This window comes from Psammomys obesus, unplaced genomic scaffold (genome assembly GCF_907164565.1).
Source record: "Psammomys obesus unplaced genomic scaffold, mPsaObe1.curated_primary_1811, whole genome shotgun sequence".
Lineage (NCBI taxonomy): Eukaryota > Metazoa > Chordata > Mammalia > Rodentia > Muridae > Psammomys > Psammomys obesus.
Window position 1 is genome coordinate 1,239,709 of NW_026593895.1, and position 20,402 is coordinate 1,260,110.

The window sequence follows — 20,402 nt, forward strand, 5'->3', positions numbered from 1 at the left end:
GCCGACTGCTCCAAAGCTATAAATAAATCCACTCTTAAGACTGTGAATAGGACACTACCCTGTCTGGGTGTCTAATCTCCATTTCTTTTCTTCAATTCAGCTGAAGAATTTTGAGAAAGGGGGTTGGCTTTGCTTTGAAAAGATGAACTGTTTGTTTATATCTATATATCTATCTCTCTAATCTGCATCTATATTCAATCTCTTGAACAAATGGCATATTTGGGTGTGGTTCCTCTTTTTCAAACATTGGTTTATACAAATAATAACAGCAACAAAACCCAATTTACTTTAAAACAGAAACAATAGTTTCAAACACTTTGCAGAATCATTTACTATGAATATTTTAAATGGACATACACATTTGCTAAGTATCTATTCCTTCTAATTGTTGTTTATAGACCCCTGAAAGGTATTCTAATTGTTTTGACTTTACAGATCAAATTAATTTTCTGAAATTATAAAAAAAAAAAATGCCTGGCAAAGAGGATGGACATCAGAAGAAAAAGAAAATAGGAAACAACCTCGGAACCTGCTACAGAGGACCTCTGAAAGCCAGAAGAAAAGAGGAAACAACCTTGGAACCTGCCACAGAGGGCCTCTGAAAGCCTCTGCAGTATAGACTGTAAAAGCAAATGCTGAGCCTGATGGACAACTGATGGGCAGAATGAATGGAATTTTATGTAAGAAGTGGGAAATAGTAAGAGCTGGAGGGGACGGGAACTCCACAAGGAGAGCAACAGAACAAGATAATTTGAACACAGGGAACTTCCCAAAGACTCATACTCCAACCAAGGACTATTCGTGGAGATAATCTAGAACCCCTGCACAGATGTAGCCCATGGCAGTTCAGTATCCAAGTGGGTTACATAGTAATGGGAAGAGGGACTGCCTCTGACATAATCTGATTGGCCTGCTCATTGATCACCTCCCCCTGAGGGGGGAGCAGCCTTACCAGGCCACAGTAGAGGACAATGCAGCCACTTTTGATGAGAACTGATAGACTAAGATCAGAAAGGAGAGGAGAACCTCCCCTATCAGTGGACTTGGGAAGTGGCATGCATGCAGAAAGGGGAGGGAGGGTGGGATTGGGAGGGGAGGAGGGAGGGGCTTATGGGGGGCTACAAAATGAATAAAGTGTAATTAATAAAAAATTTAAAAAAAGAGCTTATTCAGCACAATGAAAAGAAGAAATGTGAGTCTCTGAAAAATATGACTGATTGGAATGTGATCGCTTTATTTCTAGGAACAAGTGTGTTATCACAAAGAAAAACTGTACTTGGGAATGAGTCATACTTTCAAATTTGAAATATAAGTTCACTGGGATGGCGGAATAAACAGCTCCTGAACAGAAAAAAAGAATAACAACAACAACAAAACGTACCCAAAGTGTTCAAGAATTATATAATAATTTTTAAAAAAAGTTTGTCCTGAAATAGTGCCCATGGATTTGCTAAAGCATTTTAGGTGCAGGTAGTAGATGTTATCAAGATGTATTGCATCAATGTTAGAACTATCAACAATAAATTAAAACTACTATTAACATAAAAAAATGCCTGGATGTTAAATCAGCTACCACATTTCAAAAATAGTCTCAGCATTCTTTCTTTACATTTAAAGAGCACAGAAGGTATTGGTGTGGTGGACAGAGGTTAAGCTAGCTGCGTACTTGCTGTCATTTTAAAATGATTTAACCTTGGTTTTTTCATCTGAACAATGGAGATAAAGAATATTAAATAAAGTAGTAATTTCAGTCATTAGCCCCCAATGAAAATAGGTAGATTTTACCATTACAGTGAGTGACTCAGCAAACTTAGCACATCTCCACAGTTAAGGATAGGGACTTGGGCTTCAGCTATTGAGGCCTTGGTCCAGCTCCTAGTCTATTGTAATCTGGTAATGTGAACATGTTTCATGTTTCATAGCCTCTTTAAGTTCTAGTTTCTTCATAATTCTTTTGAGAATTATGTAAGAACAGATGCAAGAACTAAATAAGGTTATGCATGTACAATATGTAATTAGCTTTGTAAGATCTACCTGGTAAATCAAAGGCAGAACATACCTGCACAAACACTTTTCAAATGAAAATAATCTGGGTGCACTATACAAATCAATTGTGGATACTGATACAGCTCATAAATGGAGAGAGCTGACAGCAACTTTTTCTTATAATGAGGGCAGAGAGTGCATTCTCCTTTCATCAGCAAAACAAGATTGTATAAGTGTTCTCAATGATATCAATGGGGAGTTATTCTCTGCTCCAATTTATGGCAGACTGAACTGATGCATTCATAATAATAGTATCCATAATAATGGAGAAAGATGAGTAGCAAAGATAAATATAAATCACAAGAATAAAGCCTAATTACTCTGTGAATCCAAAGTGCAGTTACACCCAAGTCCATTATATTTAGTTTAGAGAGGGACACTGCTATAAATTTAATGTGGGGCAAAAATGTCAATTTCTTTAAATCACAAATGTTTGCCTTCATAATGTTTGATTTTATTATCTTTCCATTATCTTTACAGTTGCTACTTTTTCTGAATAATGATTGATAAATGACCAAGCTTTCCCTTCTAAGAAAACTCTCCATCTTTATTTAGCAGAAATTAAAGTAATTAAAATTCATAGCAGCACTGTTTGAAATAGCAAAACCAACTTAATATTCATTAATAGAAAAATATAATATATTCACTCAAAAGACTATTGTACAGCAAAAAAATGAATAAATATGATGTACATTTATAAAAAATATGGTTACAAAAAGACTAGAATAATGCTACATACTATTAATGTGTTTAAAATACACAATACACTATGCTGTTCTAATAGAGTAAGTATAGGCATTACAGGAGTTTTTTAATATTATTGAAATTTTTATGTAAATTTGGAAAAAACCAAAATGTTTAAAAAAATTATGTATTCTTAAAGACCCATACAACTGTAGTGAAACCTAACAAACTAAAGAGAAATTACAAGAGCAATGGATTCAGGAGAGTGGTTGCCTTCATGAGATGTGGAAGAAAGGGAGACAGAGAAGAATGACAAGGAGTTTCAACTGTATAAATGTTTAATTTCCCTAGTTGTATGGTGAGGATTCAATCCACACTTCATTGATCTTGAAAAGTGTGTTTAAAATAAAAAACTATATTAATATTAATCACTTATGGCTTCTGAAAATCTAAGCTGTGTTATAAATGATGTCTGTACATTATCTGATATGTCATATGCAGAGAAATAATAGATACATTATGAATTTTCATACATTGTAAATTTACATATCAAAGTATAGGCAGCCCAAATTATGAGTAACTGGAAAAATATGAAAACCTCCGATCTGGTCTGAATGACAAAGCCTTGAAATCTTACGGGTATATCCCCATTTCTTTGCTAATTTCTTCAGCATTGACCTGTATAATGGGAAAAGTTACTAGATTCAGTATTGTGATATGTTTATTTCCGTAATAAAAGTGTTTGGTACAGTGAATAGGTTACAACAGCAAAAAGATAAGCAACATTAAAGCTTTGCTTTTTTATTTATAAAGAAGAAATTCAGAAGCAAAAAGGTAACTAGGACAGGGCTCCAAAATCTAGTTTTTCCAAAATTGCCTTCGACAGACTTTGGCTTACAAACAAAAAAATGTCACCATCACAACATCAGAAAATTATGTCCCATGGGGCTAGAGAGATGGCTTAGAGATTAAGAGTGCTGATTGGTCTTCCAGAGGACCCGGGTTCAATTACTGCACCTGCATGGAAGCTCATAACTCTTTGTAACTCCAGCTCCAGGGATTGGCGCCCTCACAGACATACATGCAGGCAAAACATCAATGTACATAAGATAAAAAAAATTTAACATGTTGTGTATTTAAAAAAGAAAATAATGCCTCAGTTCCAATGTTTAAAGAAAAATCCTTTATTAAGAAGGCCTTTTTAAAAGTCAGTGATACCAGGTAGAAAATTATTACTTCACATTAAAAAAATTATCAAGGGCTTATTCTCACCACTACTCATTCAAGCTTTGTGGGCTCCTTTTAATCTAGCTCCCCCCACCACTGCTGTCTCATTTCCTGACTTTCTTTCCTAATAGTTTTTTTTTTTTTTGTAGTATCAAACTGCTAACAATTCTAATGCATACATGTAATTCTCTGTGTCAGGGATATTCCTATTCCCATGTCCAGCTCTTCAAAATTCAGCTCAGGTCTCACTTTCTTGAAGGGTTTTATGTTTTATTCACTTCTCTATTCTTATGACTGTGAGTATACCTGGCGTCTAACAGTTGCTTGGTGTGGCTGTCTGATCAAATTAATGCTTTGTTTAGTGCTAGATCATTCCTAGTAACTTCACTCCCCAGTCTTTGTCTTAATATTTTTGAGACAGGGTTTTTCTAGGTAGCCCTGGTTGGCCTCTAATTCACAGAGACCTTGCCTGCCTCTGTCTCCTGTGTGCTGGGATTAAAGGCATGTGTCAAGTGTCTGCCTTTCTCCCTTTGTCTTTGCATGTACATGTCAGTTTTGGAGAATTTTATTTCGTTTAAGCCATGCTTTAATATTTTAAATTATTATCCTCTTGTCCTATAAAATTCTTCCAGAAGACTATTCCCTTGCCTATAATTTTATGCATTATGACATCTACTTCTCAACTCCGCCCTCAATATGAATTTCTGGTCATTATTTACTCTCTGAGAAAGAGGCCTTATTCTTGGGGAACAGCCAGCAGAAACTTGCATCTGCTTCAATAAACAAACTTCAAACATCCCCACACCAATAGAAAAAAAAAAAAAAAAAAAAAAAAGATATGGCAACAATGGGCCCTTCATTTCCATGTGACCTGACAAGCCAGCTGCAGCTTCTCAGAGGGCACATCTGCCTACCTTACTAAAACCTCAGTGTCAACCATTATTTATGTTGCTTTTCTCACCTCTCTCCTTGTGGATTATTTAACAGCTATCTAAATTTGTGACCCCTGGTTTATAACATAACACTCTCTTACTGAATTTGTCTGTGCCATCGCCAGCTTTCCCCAGCCCTACTTTTACCATCGTGGTAGGAGATGGCTCTGAACATGCCTACCACAATACATACACTCAACTTTCTTGCTGGTGTGGTTTCCCTGATTTAACCCTAATAACTCACCCTCAAACATACACAAGGCCTGTAATAATGAGTCACAGAGATGATAAAGACAAATAAGCTTTCTCTTCTCTTTCCTTTGGTGCGCTCATGGTGTTTTGCATTCGCACAGTTCTTTATACTTTTCCGAGTGCTTTAATATGCATTATAGCTCATTAGTTCCTGCTAAGAATCATGTGGGGAAATGCAAGGCAATTATATTCCTGGCTTTAAAGTTAAGAGAGTTGCCCAGGGATACATTCAGCGCTGATTGAATTTAAACGAACCGAACCCTGCATTATTATGGGCTCTAGGAAGGCAGGAGAGCCCCTTACCTCGATGGCATTTATAGTCTAGCAGCGACGGAAAATAATCAGCCGGGTCCTTTAGGGAAGGGCATGATCATGGAGACCACGCAAATGAACTATGCCCCAGGGAGACCCAGCGGCCGCCGACCCCTCTCCTGGGGCCCGAGGGTTCGTCCCCTCTCTAGGCCCCTACTTACTTGCTGCTGCCCGGCCCCGCTCGCTCCGCCGCGATGGCGCCCTGCCTGGACACGCCTCGGGGTCGCGAGGGCGCGGCCGGGCGGGCCTGACTGGCCACACTACCCGAAAAGGGCCGGCGCGGCGAGCGCTATAAATAGACGGAGCGAGGCGGGTGCGGGGGTCAGACAGCATGCCAGCGGGGACAAGGAGGGCGCTGGCGGCCACCCTGAGGTGACAGGTGCTCGGTCTCGGCGCGGGAAGCGGCCCAGCCACGCGCCACACTCTGCGCCTGCGCGGGCTTCTCCCGCGCCGAGTCCACACACTCTCCACAGGCATCCCTCACCCAGCAAGTGCTCTGCGCCTGCGCGGGGTCTTCCCGCGCCGAGCCCAAAACACAAGCTTCTCTAGACTACCTCAAGCAGGCGCTCTCCACCGAGTTTCCGCGCCAGAGGGTGCTCTAGGGGAAAGGATGGTCTGTCAGGATCCCCCCAAAGACACCTTCTAAAAGAGACTTTGGAAATCGGATCTTTTAAGGTGATAACTCTTTCATTTAATCTTTAAATGAAATCTTTAAATTGCAAAACTTACCCAAGCCCTCTGTGTGATCTCATGTGTGTAGGGATGCTGAACAAAACAGAGGAACCTGGTTAAATACAAAATTCAGACATACAACCTGTATTTTTTTTAGTATGATATGTTCCAGATACCACATAACCAATTCACATTTAGAAGCAACTCACTGTTTTAGTTTGGTTTTCTGTGTTGTTATTTATTACAGCTGGCAACTGGACCTGAGCAACCAGCTCCTGATATTGTGGCGGGGTAGGTGGCAGGGGGGGATTTCCTCGAAGTGGAAAGGGTCCCCTAATCCTAAGGAAAGACTTATTTTGTTCTCAGCTGAGGGTGCTGCTGGGATGAAAAACTTTTCCATGAAAAGTGTCACAGGGCATTTACTTTGTGGATAAAGAAGCAGCATTAAGTCAGGTATTTTATTTTATTTTTAAAATTAATTAATTTATTTAATCACGTTAAAGCCCCATCCCAGCCTCCTCCTTCCTCCCAGTTCCACCCTCATGTCCCCCTCCTATCTAGTCTGAATGGCAACAGCTTTGACAATAGTTCCTCTTCTCATTCCCTCTTCTTCTTGGAGTAGAGGATGTCCCGGGAGTACCAACCCACCCTGGTACCTCAAGTCACAGCAGAACTAACCACATCTTCTCCCACTGAGGCCAGACAAGGCAGTCCAGCTAGGAAAAAGGGATCCAAAGGCAGGCAACAGAGTCAGAGACAGCCCCTACTCCCACTGTTAGGGGACCCACAGGATGACCAAGCTGCACATCTGCTACATATGTGTAAGGGTTCTAGGTCCAGCCCATGCATGCTCTTTGGTTGGTGGTTCAGTCTCTGTGCCCCCATTGGCCCACATTAATTTACTCTGTAGGTCTTCTTGTGGTGTTCTTGACCACTCTTGCTCCCTTTATCCTTCCTCCCACTCTTCCACAAAACTCCTGGAGCTCTGCCTATTGCTTGCCTGTGGGTCTCTGCATCTGTTTCCACCAGACTCTCAGAAGACAGTTATGCTAGGCTCCTGACTGAAAGCATAGCAGAGTATCAGTAATAGTGACAGGGTTGGCTATCTTATATGGGGTGAGTCTCAAATTGGGCCATTTCTTCAGTCTCTGCTCCATCTTAGTCGCTACACTTGTAGGCAAGACAAGTTTTGGGTCAAAGGTTTTATGGGTGGGTTGTTTTCCCCCTCCCTCCACTGGAAGTTTCAACTGGCAACAGGAGGTGTTGACTTCAGGTTCCTTTACCCCTGCTGCTAGGAGTTTCAGCTAGGGTTACCCTAAGAGACTCCCAGAGCCTCCCCTGCCATAGAGATCCTGCCCAGCAATTTTCATTCCCCCTCTCCTCATACCTGATCATCACCCCTCTCCCACCCAGTTCCCTCACTCCATTTACTTCAGGTCTATTTTATTTCCTCTTCTGAGTGAGATTCAAGCATCCTCCCTTGGGCTCTCCTTGGCTTCTTTGGACAAAATGGCAGCCTACAGGCTGGGAAAAAGATCATCAACCCTATATCTGACAGAGGGCTAGTATCCAAAATGTGTAAAGAACTCAAGAAATTAAACACCAACAAATCAAATAACCCAATTAAAAAAATGGGGCACAGAGCTAAACAGAATTATCAACAGAGGAAACTCTAATGGCAGAGAAACACTTAAAGAAATGTTCAACATCCTTATTCATCAGGGAGATGCAAATCAAAATGACTGAGATTCCATCTTACACCTGTCAGAATGGCTAAGATCAAAACCTCCAGTGACAACACATGCTGGCAAGGATGTGGAGAAAGGGGAACACTTCTCCATTGATGGTGGGAGTACAAACTTGTACAGCTACTTTGGAAATAAATCTGGACGTTTCTCAGGAAATTGGGATTAGCTCTACCTCAAGACCCAGTGATACCACTCCTGGGCATATACCCAAAAGATGTTCCACCATATCACAAGGACACTTGCTCAACTATGTTCATAGCAGCTTTATTTGTAATAGCCAGAAACTGGAAACAACCTCGATGTCCCTCAACTGAAGAATAGATAAAGAAAATAGATAAAGAAAAGTAGTATTCCGTTTACAGAATGGAATACTACTTGGCTATTAAAAACAATGACATCATGCAATTTGCAGGCAAATGGATGGGACTAGAAAAGATCATCCTGAGTGAGGTAACCCATACCCAGAAAGTCAGCTATTTTAAAACAAAGCAAAATGTCTTTAGTGTGGTAATACACATGTTTGTTAACTTACATTTAATATTTCACTGCTCTGCAGATCAAAATTACAAAAGGGCCAAGAAGTGTTCCCAATGAAGTGGTTCTCAACCTCTGGGTTGCGACCTTTTTGGGTTGAACAGCCTTTTTGCAGGGGTTGCATTTCAGATACCCGCATGTCAGATATTTATATTAAAATTCATAACAGTAGCAAAATTACAGTTATGAAGTAGCAAAGGGAATAACTTTATGGTTGAAAGTCACCACAATATGAGGAACTGTATTAAAGGGTCACAGCATTAGAAAGGTTGAGAACCACTGTCCCAATGGATTAAAATCAAGGTGTCAGTGGGGTTGTATTTCTAGGAGGAATCTGTCTTCTGGCTGTTTTACAGCTTCTAGAAATCGTTCTGATTCTTTTGAGTGTGATTCCTTTCTCTTAAAAGTCAGGATCAAGCTGGGAGTGGTTGGGCATACCTGCAATTCTAGCACTCAAGAAGTGAAGAGAGGAAGATCAGGAGTGCAAGGGGCTGTTGTCACAGTGAGTTCAAGGCTAGCTTGCAGCACATGAGACGCTGTATAATTACAACAACACTCTGCCCCTCCCTCTGAAATTCTCACCAAAGCCAGGATATTTAGGATGAGTCTTTCTCAGGTTGTATCACTCTGGTGCAAACTCATCTTTTTCTTTTTTTTTAATCTTTGTGGTAAAGTATGTGTAGCATAAAGTTTACCATCTAATCATTTTAAGTGTTCACTCTAGCATCACTAAATATATTAACAATGCCGTGTAACTACTATAGGTTGGATACTGTCTATCCTTCAGAAGTTTGCGTGTTTAAGGCGTGAGTCCCAGAGTGATGCTTTGGGAGGTGTTATGACTCTTAGGGTGTGGGACCTGGTAAGTCCTTAGATCATTGGAGGGCATGCCTCTTACAGAGTCAACAGGACCTCAGGTAGTCCTCTTCCTGTATGAATCAAGCTGCTTGATTTGCTACTTCAGTTTGCCTATCAGAGGTCCAAAACAATGGGCTCACCCAGTCTTGGGCTGGAGCCTCTTCCACCTGAAACAAAATAACTATATAGGTTAATCACCTCAGATATGTCATTATAATAACTGGTAGCTGAGTAATGAAACTGCCATCACCATTTCCATTTCCGTATTTTGAAAACCATGACAAAGTCAATTCTTATTAGAAAATAACTCCCCATTTTTCTCTTCTCCCAAGTATCCAGTCATCTCTATTCTATTTTCTGCCTGTATGAATTTACCTTACACATGCTTTATATAAGCAGAAGCATATAATATTTGTCCTTTTGTTACTAATTTATTAAATAATGCCCCCAGATTTCATCTATTATGTATGAAAATTTCCTAATGTTTTAAGACTCAATATTACTCCGTGTTGTTTAATGTATCCATAGTATATTGGAATTCTTTTCTCCCTTTTTTTTTTTTTTTTGTAGTTATATTTATGTACAGAAAACTTAGCAGTATACTACATTTAACCCAGTTTAGTGGCGAGTTCTTTAGCCTTTGCCTTTTCCAGCTTGGCAATGCGAGGCACAGATTAGGACCCAGGATGTTGCCTTCCCAGTGGCCACTGATCTCATCGTATCTGTCGTTGTAATTGGTCCTTATAGCCTCCCCCAGCTTAGCCAGAGCACCCTTGTCTTCCGAGTTAACCTGTGTGAAGGCAACAGTGGTGCAAGTCTTCCTGTGGACCAGCCGCCCCAGCCTGGCCTTTCCCTTGATGATGCAGTAGGGGACCCACATCTTCGACACAGGATAGGTAGGAAAACCATCAGCTCAATGGGGTCTACATCATGGGCAATCACTACCAGCTGAGCCTTCTTGTTCTCCACAAAGGTGGTGACAATATTGACCCCTGCTGGAAGGATGGGTGGTCTCTTAGTTGGGATGTCTCCTTTCCCAGCAGCTTTCTTCTCAGCACAGGCCAGTAGCCTCTGCTTTCTCTCCTGCTTTGCCTCTGGCTTGCACTTGTGGGCAAGCTTAAGCAGCTGGATAGCTGTTTGCAGGTCCAGGGCCTGGGTGAACTGGTTAATGGCAGGAGATACTTTGAGCTGCTTATAGAAGATAGTGCTTTGCCACTGCAGGCTAACGTAGCAGGGCCATTTGATGGAACATGTGAGATCTCTTTTGGGCTGGAGATCCTGTCCAATGCCTAAGTTCTTGGGCCTTTTCTCAAACAAAGGATTGACCACCTTTTTGGCTTCCTGTTTCTTCACGACGGCGGGGACTGGGGCCACCTTCTTCCCCTTGGCCCTTTTTCCTTTGGACATCTTGCTGGGCTAGAGGAGAGACCTCCCTTTTTCTATTTGGAGAAAAGAATTCACTATGCAGTTACAACTGCCCTCAGACTCACCATCCTCTTGCCTCAGTCTCCCTTGGAACATTTTAGTATTATTCTTGTGTTAGAGGTTGGTCTGATGTGTGTTGCTGATCATGGGAGATGGATGGGAAGAGAGGAAGAAGGAGGATGCCACAATGTGTTAGCATGGAGGAGAAACCATGTGGGGTGGGAAGAAGGATTCCAATAATGGTGTGAAAAGGCCCAGATGAAGAATACAAGCAAGTACCATGGGACTGTAGATGGAAGGCAGTCCAGATAGGAATGATTAAGGCAGATGGTATTGGGTGGGGGATGGAAAATGAATGGTGAAGTTATTGAGACAGCGTAAGTGAAATACCTGCCTGGTCCAAGATGAATAAGGCAATTATAAAATCTAACAGGTGTCTGTGTCTTATTATTTGTAATAGTGTGTTAGATAATACTGCTGCAATAATAATACAGCAAATAATAATAAACATTAGAGAGCCCAACACTCATTTTTTATTTACTACAACATTCTTGCATATGTCTGTATCTTCAAGTACGTAGTTTCAGTTATTTGAGGAAATTCCTCTCTCCTTTTCTTAGAAACATCCCTTGATCTGACAGTTTCATTTAGATTCTTCAATTATTTCCACTCCTACTTTTGGTTTTCTTTACAGGAAGTCGGTATGAAGCCAAGGAGTCTTTTTTGGCTTGCTTTGAAACCTTCTTTTAATTTCCTCATTGGCTATTTTATTTCACCTTTTATATTTGTTTCAAGAGGAATTGGGGTTGTGAAAAATCAGACCTTCAAGTCCAGAGGCCAATTTAGAGCCTGCATTTTATCCCTAGGTGACTTTGATTGATCTCAAAATACTTGTTTGCCAAATGATTAATGAAGTGTTAATATTTAGCAAACATACAGATATATATATATATTAAAAAAACCAGTAAGAACTCTGTGGTTTGAACTTGGTTATTGGTTGGCCTCATGTGTGTGTGTGTGTGTGTGTGTGTGTGTGTGTGTGTGTGTGTGTGAACATGTGTTTGCATGCAGTTTCAGGTTCAAGTGGATCTCTGTGGTTTGGTGGAGCTTCTAGCAGTTATCTTTCTTCCTTTCTCCCTTTCTTCCTTTCTCCCTTCCTCCCTTCCTCCCTTCCTCCCTTCCTCCCTTCCTCCCTTCCTCCCTTCCTCCCTCCCTCCCTCCCTCCCTCCCTCCCTTCCTTCCTTCCTTCCTTCCTTCCTTCCTTCCTTCCTTCCTTCCTTCCTTCCTCTCTTCTTTCTCTTTTTGGGTCTTGTTGGTTCTTGCCAGAAAGGCACAGAGTGTTCTTGTCTTCCTGGAAGGTTGTACTCTTCTCGCTTAGCCTTGCAATGTGGCAATTCATAACACTCACTGTATTTCCCCTCAATACTTATCAGTTTTCTGTCACCTTAACAAAGGCCTGAGAAAATCAACTTATAAGGAGAAAAAGGTTCATTTTGGTTCATAGTTTTGTAGATTTCAGTTCATGATCAACTGGACCCATTGCTATTGAGCCTGTGGAGGTATATATCAGGGCAGAAGCACGTGGGTGCTTTCATGGCCTGGAAGTAAAAGAATGACAGGAAGAAACCAAAGACACACCCCTAATGATCTGTGAGACCTCATCCTAGGCCCTACCTCTTAAATCCATTCCACAGCATTGTACTAAGCTGTGAAGCAAACCTTTAGAACATAGGCTTTTGAGAACATTCCAGATCTGAACTATAATACACAGCAACCCTGAAAGCATTCATAGGCCAGGTCCTCTGTCCACTTCACTCTTGCAACATTCATATGCTCAACTCAGGGAAGGATCACTGCTTCCAGTAAGACAAAGTGCTTACACACAAAGTAAGGTAGTCCTGGAGCTGGGACACCCAGTGCCCTGACCTAGCTCTGTTCTCTGAAGTCTTCTTTCCTGAAAGTCACTTAGATTCCTGCAGTAGAACAGGCAGGTAGTAATGGGTCTATTTTACATAAAAAGCTCATAGGAGGATGAAATAGTCCTACTAGTGAATGTGAAAGTGCTTAATAAACTATAAAGTCACACGAAATCATTTTCCTCTGACAGGCCTTTGATATAAATCAAGCTCTTTCCCAAAGATCTTGAAAATGGGCTTTTGTGCTTTTTCTCAGCACTTATTCTTAAGAGTGCTTTCCCTTTTTTAATAAACTCAATTTCTATCTCTAACCATGTGTCTCTGGTACGACCCTTTCTTTGCTTTGGGACACAAAGAGCCTGGAATCAGTTGTCCTCTGACCTCAGATCCATGACTCAGCACTGGTGAGCATACTTCTCTGACATTCTGGTCCTTTGTACTGTCCTTCTGACCTCCATGATAATGTAAAAGGCTTTTCTCCATATCTCCTCTTCCTGCCAGTTACCAAGATTTTCAGCTTGCCTGTCCTTTTATTTGTTTCCCAAGCTTTAATAAAATTGTCCTTGATCTTCAAAAAAGATCTTGAAAATGGAACAGAAAGCTATCTCCTATTCGTAATTTATTTCATCTCACTGTGAGCTAGATATGGACCATGCTTCTTTTGTTGGCTTTTCCATTTTAGGAGTCCATCACAGCGAAGCTCGAAGAATGGCGTTATTACCAGTTTACTAAGCCCCACTGTTCCATTTCTGTGAGCACAGCCTATTCAGCCTTTCCATGCTGAGGGCATTTGAGGCTACATACAAGTTAATTACAAAACCTTCTGGAAACCAAATTTTGGGGCTATTTTATTTTTCTCAGCCATGAAATCCCCAAATCCCAAGTATATGAATACTCAAACTCTGCATTAGTCTTGTTCCAAGTAGTTTCTTGACACAAGCATGATGAGTTATTATTGTTTGTTGCATTATTAAGCAATAATCCAGTTATCCTACATATTGTTTGACCTTACTTACAACTCATTGGAATGAGAGTTCCCCAAAACACAGAAGCAAATCTCTAGAACCCATTTACCTGGGTAGGAGCTTTTCAAAGCTGCTAAAGTGACTCTAGCTGCCAGCCACCCAGCCCTCTCTTCTTAACCTACCATCCCTCAAATATTGCTATCATCCGTCTACCCTGAGCTAGCTCACCACTGCCTCCAAAGCAGCAATGAGGAGGGCATATCAAGCCTCTATATATACACAAGATGATTTACTACATATCACTGCCTCTGAGTTGCATAACAAAACCTAGCTGACAGGAGGCAGGGACTTAGTTTATCCTGGATGTCATTTTTTTTTTCTATTCGGAAGAGGGGGAATACAATATTATATTTTATAAGTAAATAAAACTGTGTAGCATTCACACTCTATAACTCAGACATTTATTTTGCTTTTCATAATGTCTTGTACCTCTTCTATTTGTTTTCAAATTTAGTTTTTGCATTTGTGCATGTATTTATATAACTAATGGCTTCTTTCTACAAATGCTATGAGCTCAAGGATTTCTGCTTTCAAACCTAACAGAGCCTAGTGTAGAGTAGATGTTTGATAAGCTATGGAGTAAATGATGGATGTAATTAGGGAGTTCCTCGTTATTTCTAAGGCCACTGTGTGCCTTCTCCAAAACACTTCTAGCAGAACACTGATGCCTCTTCTATGTCTCCTCACTGGTAAATAGCTTTAGCTGATGGTACCACAGTGGTTTCAGATCTCTATCCTGCTGGATGGCCAAGGAGAAGCTCATTACTGCATCCCTGGGGATCAGTACACGACTGGCTCATAGGCTACCGTGGTTTGGATGTTCCTCTAAAGCTCATTTTAGATATACTTGCCACTGTGAAGATATTGGGAGGTAGAATATTTAATAGGTGAGTAGGTCATGAGGCTGCCACTACCATGGATGGATCAAGGCCATTATCAAGGAAGTAAGTTACTGCCGAATTCTACCCAATTTTCTCTTTTTGTCTCATGTGTGTTTGCTTTTTTGCCATATTTATAATAGGGAAAAAAACCCCAAACTATGTGGGTCTTTTGATTTTAGAATTTGTAGCTTCCAGAACTATGAGAAAGAAGTTTCTCTTCTTATGTGTTAATGGGTCTGTGCTACTATGCTTTGGCAGCAGAAGGGTTAAGAAAGAAGCCATCAAGTGAACTCATTTGTGTTTGAAAATGAATCCTATATAGAGCAAACTGAGGTTCTTGTCTTCCCATTTTGCCCTCTTGCACATGCATCTTCTCTTCCAAAACATTCTTTTTGTGTTATGATCAAGCCCTTTCTTTCCACTTGCTAATACTCAGTGCAAAAGAAAGTTTTATGCCATATAACACAAGGAAGGCCTGTTCCACTATGGCAGCGCATTGTCCCCAGCTTCTTTCTGAACTCCCTCTTCTGTTCCGAGTTTATCCTTGCAGAGTAATTCGACATTGGCATTGGAAGTGCCATCTGTTTTTCCATTCCTCTAGTCCTTCCACAAACTGATTGAACACCCGTTCCATATCAGGTACAACTGGATGCTGATCAGCTGTGAACAAAACAGATGCTGTTCCTTAAAGATTATCCTGGTGAGGATAGCAGATAATGGATATATAACATCTGAATTTTCCTTGCCTTCTATTTTCTTCATGCAGGACTGTTTAGTTTTTCATAGTATAAGAAATTCCAAAAAAAAATTTGTTCCCTTTCCTGCTCCTTTTAGCACTTTTGCCTGTATTTCTTCTTTAATGGTAAGTTTAAAATGTGTGATCTGCACCTGTGAGGGTCATTTCTGTAGCTCCCAACCTCCCTGCCTCTTTGCTCACTATGCTAACTTCTTTCCATGTCCTTTCCTGCTTCTTGGAAATGCTATATTCATTCATTGACAATGATTTTGTGTCATAGTTTTGCTAGGATGATTTAAGAGATTTATTATGCCCTAAAAAAAAGGTGCCCATCGTAATAGCTGGTTTTGTGTGTCACCTTGACAAAAGTTAGAGTCATCAGAGAGGAAGGAGCCTCAGCGGAGGAAAGACCTCCATAAGATCCAGCTGTAAAGGCATTTTCTTATTTAGTGATCAATGAGGGGAGGGCCCAGCCCATTGTGGGTGGTGCCATCCTTAGACTTGTGGTCCTGGGTTTTACAAGTAATCAGGCTGAGCAAGCCAGTAAGCAGTATGCCTCTATGGCTCCTGGGTTAGCTCTTTCCTCCAGGTTCTTGGTCTGTGTGAGTTCCTGTTCTGACTTCCTTCAGTGAGGATCAGCAATGTGGGAGGGTAAACCAAATAAATCTCTTTTTCTCCAACTTGCTTTTTGGTCACGGTATTTCATCGCAGCAGTAGAAGTCCTAACTAAGATGCCCGTGGGCTCAGAGGTCACGAGCACTTGCTACTTGTGATGGCCAATCTTGGTTGTCAACTTGACTACATTTGGAAGAGACTGAAACCCAAGCAGCTGGGCACACCTGAGAGATTTTTCTTTGTTGGATTATTTGAGGTGGGAGACTCACCCTAAATTGGGATCATTTGAAGTCAGAAGATCCACCATAAATCTGGGCCACACCTGGTGGCAGCCCACATAAAAGGCTAGGAAGAAGGAAGCTTTCTGTCTGCATGCCGTCATTTTCCCTGGCAAGTTCATCTCTCCTGAGCTTTCCTTCGATGGTGTTAGCACTCACTTCTTTCTTGATTCTAAGGCAGACTAGAAACTGGCAGCTCTCTAGAACCTCTCTGACTCTAGCACCAGATTGGTTCTGCTGAGACATCCAGTCTCATGGACTGCACAACTATCAGATTCTTGGCCTTTTTTTTTTTTTAAATAATTTATTTAATTTTTATTTTATGGGCATTAGTGTCAGATCCCTTGGAATTGAGGTTACAGATAGCTGTGAGTTGCCTGTGGGTACTGGGAATTGAACCCAGGTCATTTAGAAGAGCAGACAGTGGTCTTAACCACTGAGCCATCTCTCCAGCCCTTCTTGGCCTTTCTGTCAGGAGGCAGCCTTTGTTGGGCTACCCAGACCACAGCTTGTAAACCATCCTAATTAATCCTATGTGTGTGTGTGTGTGTGTGTGTGTGTGTGTGTGTGTGTGTGTGTGTAAACACTGCTGCTGCGGAGGACCTGGGTTCAGTTTCGTCTAAGTTATTTGTCTATTGCTGTAACAAAGCACCATTACCAAGGCAATTTATGGAAGTAAAAGTTTATAGGGGGCTTATGGTTCCAGAAGTTTAGGGTCCATGATCATCGTGGAGGAAGCATGGCAGTAGGCAGGCAGGCAAGCATGTCCTGGAACAGTAGCTAAGAACTCTCATGTCGTCTGTAAGCAACTGGAAATGGCATGGACTCTTGAAACCTCAAAACCTACTCCCAAGAACATACCTCCTCCAACAAGACTGTATCTCCTAATCCTTCCCAAATAGTTCCACCAGCCAGGAACCAAACATTCAAATATATGAGCCTCTAGGGGCCATTTTCACACAAATCACCGCATTCCACTCCTGGCCCTATGGGTTTGTAGCCATGCAAAATGCATTTAGTTCAACTTCAAAAATGTCTGTTTTCTTTCACAGTCCCAACAAAGTTTAAAAGTCCAAAGTCTCTTCTGAGACCTAAAGCAATATCTTAATTGTAACCTCTCATAAAATAAAGGAAATTACATGCTTCAAATGTACAATGACACAGATTATTCACTACCATTCTAAAAGGGAGGAATCTGGGTATAGTAAGAAAATGCTGGACCAAAGCAAGGTTGAAACCCAGCAGGACAAGCCCCAAATCAGATGTGGTTTCACATCTTTCTTTGGCTTTGGATAGCTCTTCCCTTCCAGCTTTGCTTCCTGCAAAACACTTTGCTCTTGGGCTGCTGGTTCCATTCCACATCTTCAGCTCTCCTTGGCAGATATCCCATGGATCTTCCATCTCCAGCATCTTCTGCATCTCCAACACAATCTAGGCTTCACCTTTATATCTTCAAACAATGGCCTCTCAGGGCCTCCATGCAGGGACTCCCCTCCCACATGCCTTGCCTCAGCTCTTCTTAATCACAGATGAAGATCCATAACCTTTTTACTCTTTTATTCTTAATGTCTCTAAAGCCAGAACCATGCTGCCAAGTGCCTCTCCTGTTCCCTCCTTTAATTAAATTTGCATAAGATTTAATTTTCTGTTCTTTGTCTTTAGGAACAGATAATTCCTTACCACCACCACCACCCCAAAATAAATTGCAGGATTAGCTAAGTGGGGTACTTCCCTAAGGGCAACACCCCCTTTATTTTTCTTTATCTCTTAGCACAAACCAAGTCTCCAACATTTAATTATGTAGTGCTCGTTAACCCTTCAAACTGTGTATTTTGTATTTCTTTTTTGCACTACCTGCTCGTTTTCATACCCATACAATAGAGTTAATATTGGGCTGTCTTAAAATCTCTTCTGCTACCAAAATTGGTTCAAAACTCCACAGTTTAGCCTCAGGCAGAATCTTAGACAAGGGGAAAAGGTAGCCAAATTCTTTGCCTGCTGTATCCACTCCACTCCCCCTCCCTTAACAGCATGATCACTAGTGATCAGACTGGTGGCCTGAGAGGGAAAGCAAGGCAGGAACAGCAGGGGTGGTGGTGGTGGAAACCTGAGACCTCAGGCAGCCAGTGAGTGTGAGGAGAAACAGACTTCTTGGAGGCAGGCTTGATCGAGCAGGTCATTTAATTGTAGAGAACAAAGGCTATTTAAACCTTTGGGGAATGGGTAGATGCTTTTGAGTGAGTATACATCATTGGCTGGGGTGCTGGGAATGTTTTATTTGCATGGAGAGAAATTTCAATGCTTGATGGACATGACCTTATAGGAAGAAGAGAAGTTTAACCTACAATGGCCACCAGGCTATTTGACCATCTCAAGGATGACAGAGGTGGGGGCTGAAAGGTTTTGTGCTCTGGGATATGCAGACCTTGGGCAGGGGAGGGAGTGGTCTTTATTCCTACTGCTCTCAAGATGAGATTTCCAAGGTTGGACACAACTTGACCCTACTTCTGCCCTGTACTGGCTCCTCCGGTTCCACGGTAGCCTGGCCCCACATTTACCAAAGTATCACAAAAACAATCCCTACCTTCTGAAACCTCTTGAGCTGGGCCTCTATAGCTCAACACAACTGTCTTCTAAGCTCCTGCTAGGATTTTGTATTAACTTCCACTTATGCCTTCAACTGCTTTCATAGTCCATAGTACCAAAGTCTTCTGCACTAATCAATCTACATATAAAGTCAGACATGTCACAGCAATAACCTATCCATGGTGCCAAATATCCTTTTTACTGCTGTGACAAAGCACCATGACCAAGGCAATTTTATATGATATAGAGTAAATATAATATATAACATAGATGAAAGAGTTTATTGAGGGTTTGGTTTTAGAGGATTAGAGTCCATGATGGAGAGGGAGTATGGCAGCAGGCAAAAACTAAATGATGCAGCTGGTTAATCTCATTCAAATGCAGATATAATTGATAGAGTATCCCAAGCCCCACATTCCCAGCTCTTTATCCCCCAGGCATTAATTTCAAGTTTCTGGAGTATTCTAGAAGCTGTTATGAGGAGTTCTCCAGAGATGACCATGCAGACACAATTTATAGCCTTTATTTTATTTTATTTATAGTCTTTATTCCAGCCAGCTGGGACTACACCCAAGTGTTTGGGGACCTAGGTGTAACCTAGAGTATCCAGAACATAGGAGTTTAAAAAGCAGAATTCACATCCTGATGTTTCACTTAGAAGCTGCTGGGGGCCTTCCCAGAAGCAAGCAGTTTAACAGAAGCTAAAGAAGTTGTTAGCTAGAAGGGGTTCTTCATAAACAGGCAGTTTAATAGGAACTAAGATAGTTAGCTAGGACAGCTTGACTTTGGGTTCCCAGAACAGAGTTAGGCAATTTTCCATGGGATTCTCCATCAAGGAGATCTAATTCTAGCTAATCCTGAAATGGCCTCAGTAAGAATTCAAGATGGAAGAACTTCAGCACTGTCTTGCCCTGTCGCATTCTACTAATTTGTTACATGGAGGTCACCAAGATGCTTTCTGTATGGACTGAGAATGGGGTCAGGAAGATCAGCCCAAAAAAATATTTTGGAACTCTAATATAATGTATTATGAGAAAGGCATGATTAGTAAAGAAATGTGTAGAGGGAGAAATAAGATGCCAAGTGTTAGAGAAGAGATCGGAGAGTGGAAGACAACTGCACAATTAGTGAGTGACTTTCACTAGGGTTCCTGCAAGAATAAAAATACCTATGATGGAATGAGGTTATTAAGTCGGTCAGAATTCCCCCCATCCCTTATGAGTTTAACGTTGTTTGAGATGATCGAGCCATTTAAAGCAGTTTTTTCTATGCACTGGTCAGGAACTTGGAGGAGGGAAAGAGCTTGGAAAAAACTGCATGAGAGTCTTATGGGAGTCATATGTAGATGAGTCTTATCCCATTCATCAACTACTTGAAAGGATTGTGACACATGTTCCTTTTAGCCACAAGAAAGGTTGAGAAATGTAGTTTGGCTCTATGTCTAAGAAGAAAGGGTTGAGGGAATGGTTAGTAAACAGAGAGTAGAAACTTTGTGTGCAGACCAGCCATAGTGGAAGGAGGACACTAGTTTCTGCAGATGATCTAGGAAATATGTTTCAGGTTAGTGCATTCAGAAAATTCTGAGCTGCATGCCCATTTTGGAGAATCAGAATGTGACATTAAAGATTCTGGCAAAGTGTGCAGCTAAGAGACAAAGGATTTCCTAGCTATTTCT

The 20,402-nt window shown here is 41.2% G+C and overlaps 1 protein-coding gene and 1 pseudogene across 2 annotated transcripts in view; both read right to left on the reverse strand.

The window, feature by feature from the left end:
- Kbtbd12 (kelch repeat and BTB domain containing 12) overlaps positions 1-5,795 on the reverse strand; it is a 51,520-nt gene extending 45,725 nt beyond the window's left edge. Inside the window, exon 1 of one of the 2 annotated variants that reach the window (XM_055617425.1) lies at positions 5,615-5,795. The gene's annotated coding sequence lies outside the window, so the exon portion shown is untranslated. Of the gene's footprint in view, positions 1-5,444 lie in introns of both variants that reach the window. The other variant, XM_055617424.1, reaches the window with a different exon arrangement.
- A 4,078-nt stretch (positions 5,796-9,873) lies between these two features.
- On the reverse strand, positions 9,874-10,672 carry LOC129684326 (60S ribosomal protein L7a-like; annotated as a pseudogene).
- Between the last annotated feature and the right edge of the window lie 9,730 nt (positions 10,673-20,402).